Below are 12,946 nucleotides of genomic sequence, written 5' to 3' on the forward strand. Positions count from 1 at the left end.
CTGAAAAGTCAAGCAAGATGAATTCATCAAATACAAATTTGAGGACGAAAGAGGAAAAGAGGAAGAAGAAAATGGTCGGCGATGAATCTGGCTCATCTAAGTCAGACAACCCACACTCAGGCAATGATTCTGGTTCGTCAAAGCCAGAAGAGCCATTGGTTTAGGTAAAAAAGGAGAATTCAGTTTTAACAATGGATGATGCAAATTTTCCACCATTGTTGAACAAGAATTCGAAATCACCCAAGGACCGTCAGACTTGGGTGAATCTGTTTAAATGAAAAACCTGACTTGCCGGAGTTCCCAGGTTGGTAAGCGTGGAACATGAATCGGCATATTTCTTGAGAAATTTCACTTTGGTGATTTTTAGCCTCAAAAGTGGTAAATCAGGGACATTAAGTTGTACTTGATTTTCTACAAATGTTGTTTGGGTTTTGAAACTGAAATTGTAAAATTTGTCATGCGTGTGTAGAAAACAATGTGATGAGTAACCCCGAACCTACAAATGTTTGGTAAACAAACTAATTTTTCCGAAAAAACCATTTTGATTAACATAAACTTAAGTGTTTTGAGATCATAATGGGAAAATAGTTTGTTGAGAGGGGGAGTTCTGATTGTTTACGTCAAGTGGATGGCGAATCGAAGCAATTCGGCATCATGTTGTCAAGCTTTGTATAGTTTGTTTCAAATTTTCCCAGAAAATCAAAATTGAAACATATTTTGATTTTAGGGGGAGTAAAAATTTTTAAAAAATTAGAAAATTTGAAAATGTCAAAAACATTGAAAAATTAAAGATGAGTTTTGGTTGCATAAAAGAGGAAATGATAGTACATCAGCTAGACTGGCACAGTACGCTAAAGATTTGTAGTGATTAAAATGCAATTAAGCAGTCTCGCTAAAAGATGTGCCGGTAGGTTTTCACAGAATTAGTAGATCAGTTTGGGATATAAACATAAATTTCACTTGCGTCTACGTGGGGAACACCTCCAGGATATATAGGTAACCCCTGAAATCCTGTTTGAAGGGTCCCGTATTCTGAGATACTAGGTCTTTATGCTCAGTGATATCTGGGGTATTATCCCGGGACTTCTGCTGTATGGAAGTACTGACCTAGTCCCCGGATAATACTTTCTGCAAAAAGCTTTGAAATATAAGCTCGCCCTCAGCATGCTGATGAAACAATAAAATTGATAGTCGCTGCTGTTGTAAATAAAAGATCCTCTAAAGGGGACACACCTTAAAGTCGAAGCCGTCATCTCTCTGCGTATACGGAAGTATCGACCTGAGCTCTCACGGCCCTCGCACATAACCCCTTAACAGATATCAGCTGTGGTATACTCACCTGTAAGACTGAATACTTGGGTCTGGATACGGGAGTATATACTGAGGTGGGATACATGTAGATGTTTAAGTTCTAAAACACTAAATCTGTATCCCGAACAGGTTGAACATTTTGTGAGAATTTAAGTGGATCAATATATCGACAATCAATGCGAACTGTTTAAAAGCTTAAAATGAAATAACAGCTTAACGGTGCTAGTGTCTAGTCAGCAGCTGATATGATCCTCTTGCACGAACTCACATAAATATGTTTGTACATATTTCATTTTTGCATTTTAATTGTTGTTATTGCATTTGTGTTTCATATTTGAAAAAACCAAAAAGATTTTCAACAACTGATGTTGGAGAGCTAAAATTCAAAATCTCAAAGGCTAAACAAGATGAACAGTTGGTTTGGTTAAAATGTTTTGAAATGATTAATCAGATTTTGGAAAGTTAATAAATTTTTAAGTGTGAAAAATTCTTGAATATTCTTAAATGATTAGTTGATTCATTAAGTTGAATCACAATTGTGTTTGTTTGTGATAGATTGTTTGAGTTGTGCAGGTTTCTGATCCTGTTGCTACGGAAAGCCAGGAGATACATCAGAACCTGAGAAGAAGTTTAAACTGATAAAGCCAGGAGTTGATTTCAATGGTGATAACGATTTCCAGACGGCGATCCCAGCATGATGATAGGGGGAGTCTAATGAAAGTTAGAGCCAGAGAAAGATCTGGGTACATAATTCCAGGAAGAGTTCCTGAAGAAGACCAATCAAGATTGAAGAGCCCTAGAGATTGTTCAAGACTAAAGAAGTACAGACATGAAGTTGCAAAATACTTGATGAACGACTCCATCAACATCTGAGGGGGAGTCTGTTGATGCATTTCATCTGTTGATTTCGTCTTGGATCAAGTCTTTGTCTTAGAATGTTATTTTTGGGCTCATTGTACAAGAAAACACGAGATTGTAGGTGTTTAGTGTGCTAGGTTCGCTTATATGACCATATGATAGGAGGTCCGCTTATACGGACATAGGAGGTCAGCTTTTATGTCAGGTCCGCTTATACGGACATGGTAGGTCCGCTTTTATGTCAGGTCCGCTTATACGGACATGTCCATATAAGCGAACCCACCATGACTATATATAGGGGACACATGAGCGAATCTAGTAGTAGTGAAGGTGATGGTCTTGTAAGGTACGGCGAAGCCATGCCATTTTGCCACTTAAATGAAACTGTTTAAAATGACTTGCCGGAGTTCCCAGGTTGGTAAGCGTGGTACATGAATCGGCACATTTCTTGAGAAATTTCACTCTGGTGATTTTTCGTCTCTCAAATGATAAATCAGGGACATTAAGTTGTACTTGATTCATCTTTCCTACAAGTGGTATTTTGAAAAACAAAATGATGAAACCCCGAGTTTATGAAATGTCACACAAAACTAATTTTCCGGAAAAACCATTTTGATTAAAACAAACTTAAGTGTTTTGAAATCATAATGGGAAAATAGTTTGTTGTGAGGGGGAGTTCTGATTGTTTACGCCAGGTGGATGGAGAATTGAAGCGATTCTCATCAAGTTGTCAAGTTTGTATAGTTTGTTTCAAATTTTCCTAGAAAATCAAAATTGAAACATATTTTGATTTTAGGGGGAGAAAAATTTAAAAAAAAAAATTAGAAATTTTGAAAAAGTCAAAAACATTGAAAAATTCAAAACGAGTTTTGTTGTGAAAAAGAGGAAATTATAGTAAATCAGTGGACTATCACAGCATGCTAAAGAAATGAAATGTCAAATGTGATAAACGGTCTCACTAAAGATGTGACGATAGGCTCAGCTAGACTAGTAGATTTGCGATAACGATACAGACTTAAATGAAAAAGCCTAGTTCTAGTGGGAAACATGGTTGAAAGCATAGTACTTAGTTTTGTCCTTCTTGACTGTGTGCCTACTCGGTAATCGCTGAATGCCAAAAAGCATAAAACTGGTTAAGTTTGTGAACTTTCACAACTTTGCTGAAAAGTCGCTGTGATTGTGCATTTCATTTGCAAAGATTTAAACTTGTTTGATTTCTTTTTTTTGTTTAAGCATCGGACATCCTCTGCGTATACGGGAGTATCGACCTGGATGTTGTTGCCTAAACGTTCTGCTTTATTTTCTTTGGTGTTTCTGTAACATTTGTGCATGTAATCATTGTGAACAGTTCAATTATCAATAAAATAATGTTATTTGATCCCAATGTTTGTTTCATTGTGTTTTACATTTCTCATGTTTTGACTTTTATTCAATTCCAAACTCTACATCGCTTTCTGGAGAGTTATACGCTAACTAGTGCGTAAACGTACTCAGTTTAATGCGACAAATACTTCGGAACATCAACATATACTCAACATACCTTAAATAACCTTTACATAACTTAGAAATAAGTTTTGAAGGCTTTGGTATAGCAAAAACAAGTTAATTCGCTTACAGGGACTAAACTTGACAAACTGCGAAAGTATGCCAATTTGAACTGTAACGAACATTCCGGAACATGTCCATAAGTTAAACATACCATAAATATCCTTTACATAGCTTAGAAATAGGCTTTGAGAGGTTTGGTATGCTAAAACAAACTTTTGGATCATTCAGGGACTAAAAGTGTCAAAAAGTGCACAAGTTTGCACTTTCGCGCATAACTTACGTTCTGAATACATCCGGACATCCAAAAATTTATGTAAGCATCCTTATATTATGCCTTAGTGTTTGGCATGAGAAAAATCCATTCGTCGCATCATTTGGATCGTCTTTCACGCTTATGCGCATTCCGTCGTAATTAAGCGAACATCGCGATCGTACGGCCAAACGAACCGACATCCGACATATTTTTGGGCATGTTTCATGTCCACAATGTTTAGGCATCATTTTAGGGCCTTAAAGATGGCTTTACAGGTCTTAGAAGGGCTGGAAATAGCTTAAACACGCAACAGGGACCAAAAGTGTAAATTCTGCAAGTGGTGCAGATCAGAGAGGGCCAGGCGGCCCGCGTGAGTTTTGCCCAAATGTGAGGCGGGCCGCGTGGGGATGTCTGACAGAAAGATTTTGCATTTAATGCAGAATCTAGCCTTTCGTTCGATCAAGGGGCAATGCCTTTTCACCCAATGAAGAGCCAAGAGTCAAGTTCACTGAACTTATCCACTAGACACATGTACGCACGTGATCAAGGCTCGATATTCGATAAAACGATCCTAACGGTTCCACTTTTCCTATAAATACCCCCCCCCCTTTAGTGTAAAAATCACAAAATCAGATCCTAAAGCTCTAAGTTGAAACCATTGTTTCATACCTGAGCTGTTTGATATTGATTTGCACTCGGGGACCCTCCGTAAATCTTCTTTCGCTCTTTTATTCGCTTTTCGAGTCCGAAAGTCAACGTTTTGTTGACTTTCTGCATTGACCAGCTTATGGTCGATGCGAAGTTCATGGAACTTCATAACGTGAGCGTGATCACGATGGTCATGGTCCGTAGTGACCATACCTACTGATTACCCCGTTATCTAGGCTCAGTGACGAGTCGTAGTTTCGGCCAAAATGTGCATTCTTGCATATTTTGTAACCAAACTACTCGTGAGCATCAAAGCCGTTTGTTTTGATGTCAAACCTGTTTTCAAACTTAGTTAAGCATGTTCTAACATGCTTAGCTCGTCACTTTTAGTTTAGTGCTTATATAGGGTCGTAAGGTAAGCGATCTAAACCATCGCTTATGCTTTCGAACCCGACCCATTTGGTCGGTCATTAGGACCTGACCAAACACATTAGGTGACCATAGCTATAACCTTCCGAGGTTATACCTTGTGGTCACGATGTTAGGCATTCCAGACGCGTTCTACGCGAGCGACGCGTTCTACGCGAGCGACGCGTAAGGTGGCATAAGCTACCTAAACGGGTCGTGATGGACCGTAAGCACTTAGGTTAAGTTTCATTTTAGTATGTAGGCTTTGTTGAACCATATTACACGAGTCTCCATACTCGTTTGGTTTACGAACCCGCGTACTATCCGATCTTCCGATTTGGTCCGGTATATTAACATAGCTACCTATTAGGTGCCGTTGATATTCCGTGACCTCTCGCATTACCTGGTTATTTCACAAGAACAACAAAGCAACCTCAGGTGAGTACATAGAACCCCTCTTTTACTGTTTTCCAAACTGTTTTGGGGTGAAACACATGTGCCTATCTGTTACATTCATGCTTTCCATGTTTTCACATCATATGCCTGCTATGTTGTTAGTACATTATAGTACACGATTTCATTACATTTTATGCTATGTATGCCCATTGTGTGCGTACTTAGTGCATTGATTTACATAACATTTCTGTTGCATATGTTTACTCAGCATATGGACACATTGATTTACATGAACATTTCTGTTGCATATGTTTACTCAGCATATGGACACATTGATTTACATAAACATTTCTGTTGCATATGTTTACTCAGCATATGGACACATTGATTTACATGAACATTTCTGTTGCATATGTTTACTCAGCATATGGACACATTGATTTACATAAACATTTCTGCTGCATATGTTTACTCGGCATATGGGCACATGCCTTCATTTTGTTATGACATTTGGTTTGTTTAACATGGGACAATACATTCATTAACATTAGCTACGCCGTTCGTTAGTAGGTAGTGGTACCATAGGAATTGACAACTCCCATTCCTGAAGTCCTGGGTTTGATAGGACTGGAAGGAGTGACCGAATTCGATATACATAACTTAGATAAACCTTTAATTTGTTTAAGGGTTTATCGCCGCAGTCTCAAGGCTTGGATGTATGCATAGTTTACAATACCACATAAATGTTATTATCAATTGAGCATGCATTTTCCGCAGAACATAACGTTGATTTAAACCACATTTTACTTCAACGGCTTGTTTTGTGCATATGGTTTAAGTTGATACATTTCGCTTACCATACATGATACATTTTGGGATTACACATTACATGATTTACATTGAACATAAACACGTCGACATTGACATATACATTTGGTGGTTTACACTTGAACATAAACACTTGACATGGATTACAATAACACTTGACATTTGGTTTACACATGAACAATTTACATGGTGGATTGGTTTGGGTAAATGATTCAAGTAACGGGGCGTATGTAATATGATACAAACATGGTGGATACGCCGCTGGTACTTCCTATATATAAATGTTTGTATAATATTACATATCGTGGCGTTATCTAAGTCATTTCAGTTTAGACACATTACACTTTACATAAGTAACATATTCTTCACAAGACATTATTTTCACAAACAACTTATCTTATTCAACTCATTTTACTTGGTTATTCATTTAACCTTGCACTTATTTATACATATCCTTTGATGTTATCGTTTTTCAAATGGTTTACAAAGCAAGACAAATTACAAGGTTCATGACTGACTGTTATTAAACGTTCTTTAAACACAAGTCATGAATCCCATTTTCACAAAAACTATGTATCTCACAGGAATTTTTATGCTGACGTACCTACTTTCACATGTGTTTTCAGGAGCTATTCCATAGGACGATGATCATGATTCTAGGGCGGACCTGTGCCTTAGAGCCTAAAAATGAAGTTTGAACTAGCTTAATTATGTTTTGAATATCCGTACTCTCTTTCCAAGACAATGTAACACCTTTGTTTATAAATAAAATACAACTTGTATGCCATGGTTATGAAACAATTTAATTCTGTCCACGACACTCCCCGGCGTTTCCGCCGCGGTTGCATGTTATACGCGGCCGGGGTGTGACAGAAGAGTTGGTATCAGAGCCATTGGTTATAGGGAATTAGGTTATTAGTAATGCTTTGACCTAGACTATAACTTTCTAGGACCCTAACACAAGTTATCTTGTGTTTAGAGTTTAAAACATGCACATCACCTATCCTTAGGTGATAACCACAACGGGAACTTCGGTTCCGAATCCGCTTTGAAAATTAATCATCTGTTCTAGGATGATTAATTACTAGGTTTTGAACCCTCTGTTATAAGGTTTTGAACCCTCTGTTATATGGTTTTGAACCTCTTTGGATTTCAAAAATCCCGTCAAGGTTTTGGGTTAATAGTGTGAACACGTGCGAACTGGAAGAGTGAATGCCTGTACCCTGGGTTTTCTGTCTAAGGCTAGAGTGTTCGTACAAATCCACATAATCGGACCAGTCACTCTTACCTGGGAACTCTTGGGGTGAGTGTTCACTTATAGGCGAGCATGTCTTCGCGATACACTAATTCTGACCCATTTACTTTGACTAGACATTTCACGTCGCTTATTTGCTTTGCGATGCATAACCGCCATCTTTGCTTTTGATTGATTTTGCTTCATCTCATTCTCTTCATCCAATCATCTCACTCGTTTCATTTCATGTTTTTCTCTTCTAGAATGCCTCCTCGACGCGACAACCAGATAGCTACTGCCGAGCTGGCGGAGATTATTGCGCAGCAGATGGCTGCTCAATTTCCGAATCTCTTTGCTCAATGGAACCAGGCCAACAACAACAATGGTACATGCAAATACAAGGATTTTAGCTCGGCTAAGCCACTCAAGTTTAGTAGTTCTGAGGGAGCAACTTGGCTTCTTCAGTGGTTCGAGAGCATCGAGAACACTTTCCGTCATGTGCAGTGTCCTGACAATCGCAAGGTCGAGTTTTCTTCAAGCGTGTTTCAGAAGAGAGCTCTTACATGGTGGAATGGGGTTATGAGAGATCAAGGTGCAGAAGTTGCTCTAGCTCAGACATGGGCTGAACTGAGAGCTCTTATGATGAGGGAGTTTTGTCCTCGTCATGAACAACGAGCGTTGGAGAAGGAATTTGATGATTTGAAGCAAGATAGTGGTGAGCACAGGGCTTACACTGATAGGTTTGAAGAGTTGAGTCTGCTTTGCCCAACCATGGTTACCCCACTCGATAAGGCCATCGAAAGGTACATCGACGGCCTACCTGACTCAGTACAAGACATTCTTACTGGTAGCAACCCTACCACACTACGTCAGGCGATCGAGTTATCAGCGACGTTGACTGAGTCGCAGATTCGAAAGAACAAGTTACACAGGAAGAGTGACAAGGGCAAAAAGCAGTCGGCTGACAAGGAAGATAACAAGAAAGGTCAAAACAAGAATGGAAAGGATTCTGGTTCGTCAAAGAGGTCAAAGAAGCGTAAGGCTTCCCAAAACTATGCTGTCACTGCCCAGGCTAACCAGGCAGCTCCCAACCAGCCTCCAGCAAAGAAACCCTACTCAGGAAGTGCACCTTTGTGCAATCGATGCAACAGTCACCACCAGCCACAATATCAGTGCCGTTTCTGTACTAACTGTGGGAAGTCAGGTCATCTTGCAAATGTTTGTCGATTTGCTCAAAATCACGCAGTTCAGAACCCTGCTCCACAAGTCGCTCAACAACAGGGTCAGGTTGCACGACCAAACTACCCACCAGGTGCATGTTATAATTGTGGGGATCTGACCCACTACAGAAATCGGTGTCCAAGACTAGTCAACCAGAACCAGAATGCAAACCAGAATCCGGCACCGGCTCGAGGTCGAGTCTTTAACATGAATGCACAAGAAGCACAAGCAGACAACGAGGTGGTGAACGGTACGTTCTTTATTAATAATCAACCAGCATCTGTTCTTTTCGATTCGGGTGCCGACAAGAGCTTTGTGTCATTGTCTTTTGAGACAATGCTTCGAGTGTCTAGAACGAAACTAGGTAAACCATTGACAGTAGAAGTTGCCAGTGGTGAACCCATTGTTCTAAATTCCGTTCTACGCAACTGCCAGTTAAACCTTAACGACCACATTTTTCCTATCGACCTCACGCCAATGCAACTTGGAAGCTTCGACGTTATTGTGGGAATGGATTGGTTATCTAAACATCGCGCAGAGATAGTTTGTTCTGAGAAGATTGTTCGTGTGCCGCTGTCTACAGGCGAGATCCTACAGGTTCGTGGTGAGAAGCCTGCCGGTGGTCTCAAACTTATGTCTTGTTTTAAAGCACGGAAGTATCTGCGAAAGCACTATGTGGCTTTCTTAGCACATGTTACAGCAGATAAAGGCAAGGGTAAGTCTATTTCAGATATTCCTGTCGTTCGGGATTATTCCGAAGTATTCCCTGAAGACTTACCTGGTCTACCTCCAGCACGCCAAGTCGAGTTCCGTATTGATCTCGTACCTGGTGCAAATCCCGTTGCCAGAGCTCCATATCGTCTTGCACCGTCCGAGATGCAAGAGTTGTCTAAACAGCTTCAGGAACTCTCCGACAAAGGTTTTATCCGTCCTAGCTTTTCACCTTGGGGTGCTCCCGTTCTCTTTGTAAAGAAGAAGGATGGATCTTTTAGGATGTGTATCGATTATCGTGAGCTTAACAAGCTTACCATCAAAAATCGATATCCCCTACCTCGCATTGATGATCTCTTTGATCAATTGCAAGGTGCTTCATACTTTTCAAAGATTGATCTACGATCTGGATATCATCAGCTCCGTGTGCATGAAGAAGATATTCCAAAGACAGCGTTCCGTACTCGTTATGGACATTACGAGTTCACAGTCATGCCATTCGGTTTGACTAATGCTCCTGCTGTTTTCATGGACTTAATGAATAGGGTCTGCAAGCCTTATTTAGATAAGTTCATCATTGTTTTTATTGACGACATTTTGATATATTCTAAGACGCGAGCTGATCATGAGTAACATCTCCGTCTTACTTTGGAACTCCTAAAGAAAGAACAACTTTTCGCCAAATTCTCCAAGTGTGAATTCTGGCTTAAAGAGGTTCAATTCTTAGGACATATTGTCAACGAACAAGGTATTCATGTAGATCCCTCCAAGATCAGTGCGATTAAGTATTGGGATACACCTACTACCCCTACTGAAGTTCGTTCTTTTCTTGGTCTAGCGGGTTATTACCGCCGCTTCATAGAAAATTTCTCGAAGATTGCAGTTCCTCTAACTGCTCTAACTCAGAAGAACAAGCCATTTGATTGGGGAGTCAAACAAGAGGAAGCGTTTCAGACTTTGAAACAAAAGCTTTGCGATGCGCCTGTCCTAACATTGCCTGAGGGCAACGATGATTTCGTCGTTTATTGCGACGCATCTAAATTAGGTCTTGGCTGCGTCCTGATGCAAAGAAACAAAGTCATAGCATACGCATCAAGGCAGTTGAAGATACATGAGAAAAACTACACCACTCATGATCTTGAGTTGGGTGCAGTTGTCTTCGCTCTCAAAATCTGGAGACACTATTTGTACGGCACAAAATGTGTGGTTTTCACAGACCACAAAAGTCTTCAACATATCTTCAACCAGAAAGAACTCAACATGAGACAACGACGTTGGGTTGAACTTCTAAACGACTACGACTGCGAGATTCGCTACCATCCTGGTAAGGCGAATGTCGTAGCCGATGCTTTAAGTCGCAAGGAACGTACTAGGCTTCATTGTGTACGTGTCCAATCTGTTATTCAAACTGATATACAAGCCCGTATTTCTCAGGCTCAACAAGCTTGTGTTTCACAAGGTTTAATGGATAAGGAATTTCCTTATCACATAACACCTGCTCTTGAATTAAAAGACAATGGATCGTACTATTTCATGGACCGTTTGTGGGTCCCAAGCCAAGATGATCTTCGTACCTTGCTTATGGATGAAGCCCATAAGTCTCGTTATTCTATTCATCCTGGCTCAGATAAGATGTATAAGGATCTTCGTATCCAGTATTGGTGGCCTGGTATGAAGAAAGACATTGCCTTATACGTATCCAAGTGCCTTACTTGTCTTAAGGTTAAGGCAGAGCATCAGCGTCCTTCTGGTTTATTGGAACAACCAGAGATCCCAGTTTGGAAATGGGAAAACATTACTATGGATCTCATTACTAAACTTCCGCGCACAAAGAAAGGTCACGATGCCATCTGGGTAGTCGTGGATCGTCTTACAAAGTCAGCACATTTCTTGCCAATCCGTGAAGATTATTCAGCTGACAGACTTGCTCAAATCTACGTAGATGAAATTGTAGCTAGACATGGTGTTCCTTTGAGCATCATTTCTGACAGAGATGCTCGTTTCACTTCTCATTTTTGGAGAACCATGCAGTCTGCTATGGGGTCCCAACTTAATCTGAGCACAGCTTATCATCCGCAAACGGATGGTCAATCTGAAAGAACAATCCAGACACTGGAGGATATGCTTAGAGCTTGTGTGATCGACTTTGGTGGTAGTTGGGATTCACATCTTCCATTGATTGAATTCTCCTACAACAACAGTTATCACTCCAGCATCAACATGGCTCCTTTCGAGGCTCTCTATGGTCGAAAATGTCGTTCACCAGTCTGCTGGAATGAGATTGGCGAGGCTCAGCTTACTGGACCTGCCCTCATTTTAGAGACAACAGATAAGGTAAAGAAAGTTCGTGATAACCTTCAGACAGCTAGAAGCCGTCAGAAGAACTACGCGGACTTAAAACGCAAGCCCTTGGATTTTCAAGTCGGTGATCGTGTATTACATAAGGTCTCACCTTGGAAAGGTGTGATCAGATTCGGAAAGAAAGGAAAACTTGCACCTAGATATGTTGGACCATTCAAGATCGTCGAAAGAATCGGTAAGGTAGCCTACAGACTTGAGTTACCTCCTGAACTTGGAAATGTTCATCCAACCTTTTGTGACACCTGTGTCACTTCAACCATCAAACAAATGCCAAACCAAGGAAATATTGTATTTCATACTTGGGATTTGTATAAATATGTGTATGCTTTGCACATATCAATTCTTGTTCAATTTCATACTCTACAACGCTTTCTGGAGAATTATATGCAAACTGGTGCATAAACGTACTCAGTTTAATGCGACAAATACTCCGGGAGACCATCATACACTTAACATACCTTAAATAACCTTTACATAACTTAGAAATAAGTTTTGAAGGCTTTGGTATGGCAAAAACAAGTTAATTCGCTTACAGGGACTAAACTTGACAAACTGCGAAAGTATGCCAATCTGAACTGTAACGAACATTCCGGAACATGTCCATAAGTTAAACATACCATATATATCCTTTACATAGCTTAGAAATAGGCTTTGAGGGGTTTGGTATGCTAAAACAAACTTTTGGATCATTCAGGGACTAAAAGTGTCAAAAAGTGCATAAGTTTGCACTTTCGCGCATAACTCACGTTCTGAATACATCCGGACATCCAAAAATTTATGTAAGCATCTAATATTATGCCTTAGTGTTTGGCATGAGAAAAATCCATTCGTCGCGTCATTTGGATCGTCTTTCACGCTTATGCGCATTCCGTCGTAATTAAGCGAACATCGCGATCGTACGGCCAAACGAACCGACATCCGACATATTTTTGGGCATGTTTCATGTCCACAATGTTTAGGCATCATTTTAGGGCCTTAAAGATGACTTTACAGGTCTTAGAAGGGCTGGAAATAGCTTAAACACGCAACAGGGACCAAAAGTGTAAATTCTGCAAGTGGTGCAGATCAGAGGGGCCAGGCGGCCCGCGTAAAGATTGCCCAAAACATGAGGCGGGCCGCATGAACATGTCTGACAGAAGATTTTTGCATTTAATGCAGAATCTGGCCTT

The sequence above is a fragment of the Helianthus annuus genome, chromosome 5, assembly GCF_002127325.2.
Source record: "Helianthus annuus cultivar XRQ/B chromosome 5, HanXRQr2.0-SUNRISE, whole genome shotgun sequence".
NCBI classification, from domain to species: Eukaryota; Viridiplantae; Streptophyta; class Magnoliopsida; order Asterales; family Asteraceae; genus Helianthus; species Helianthus annuus.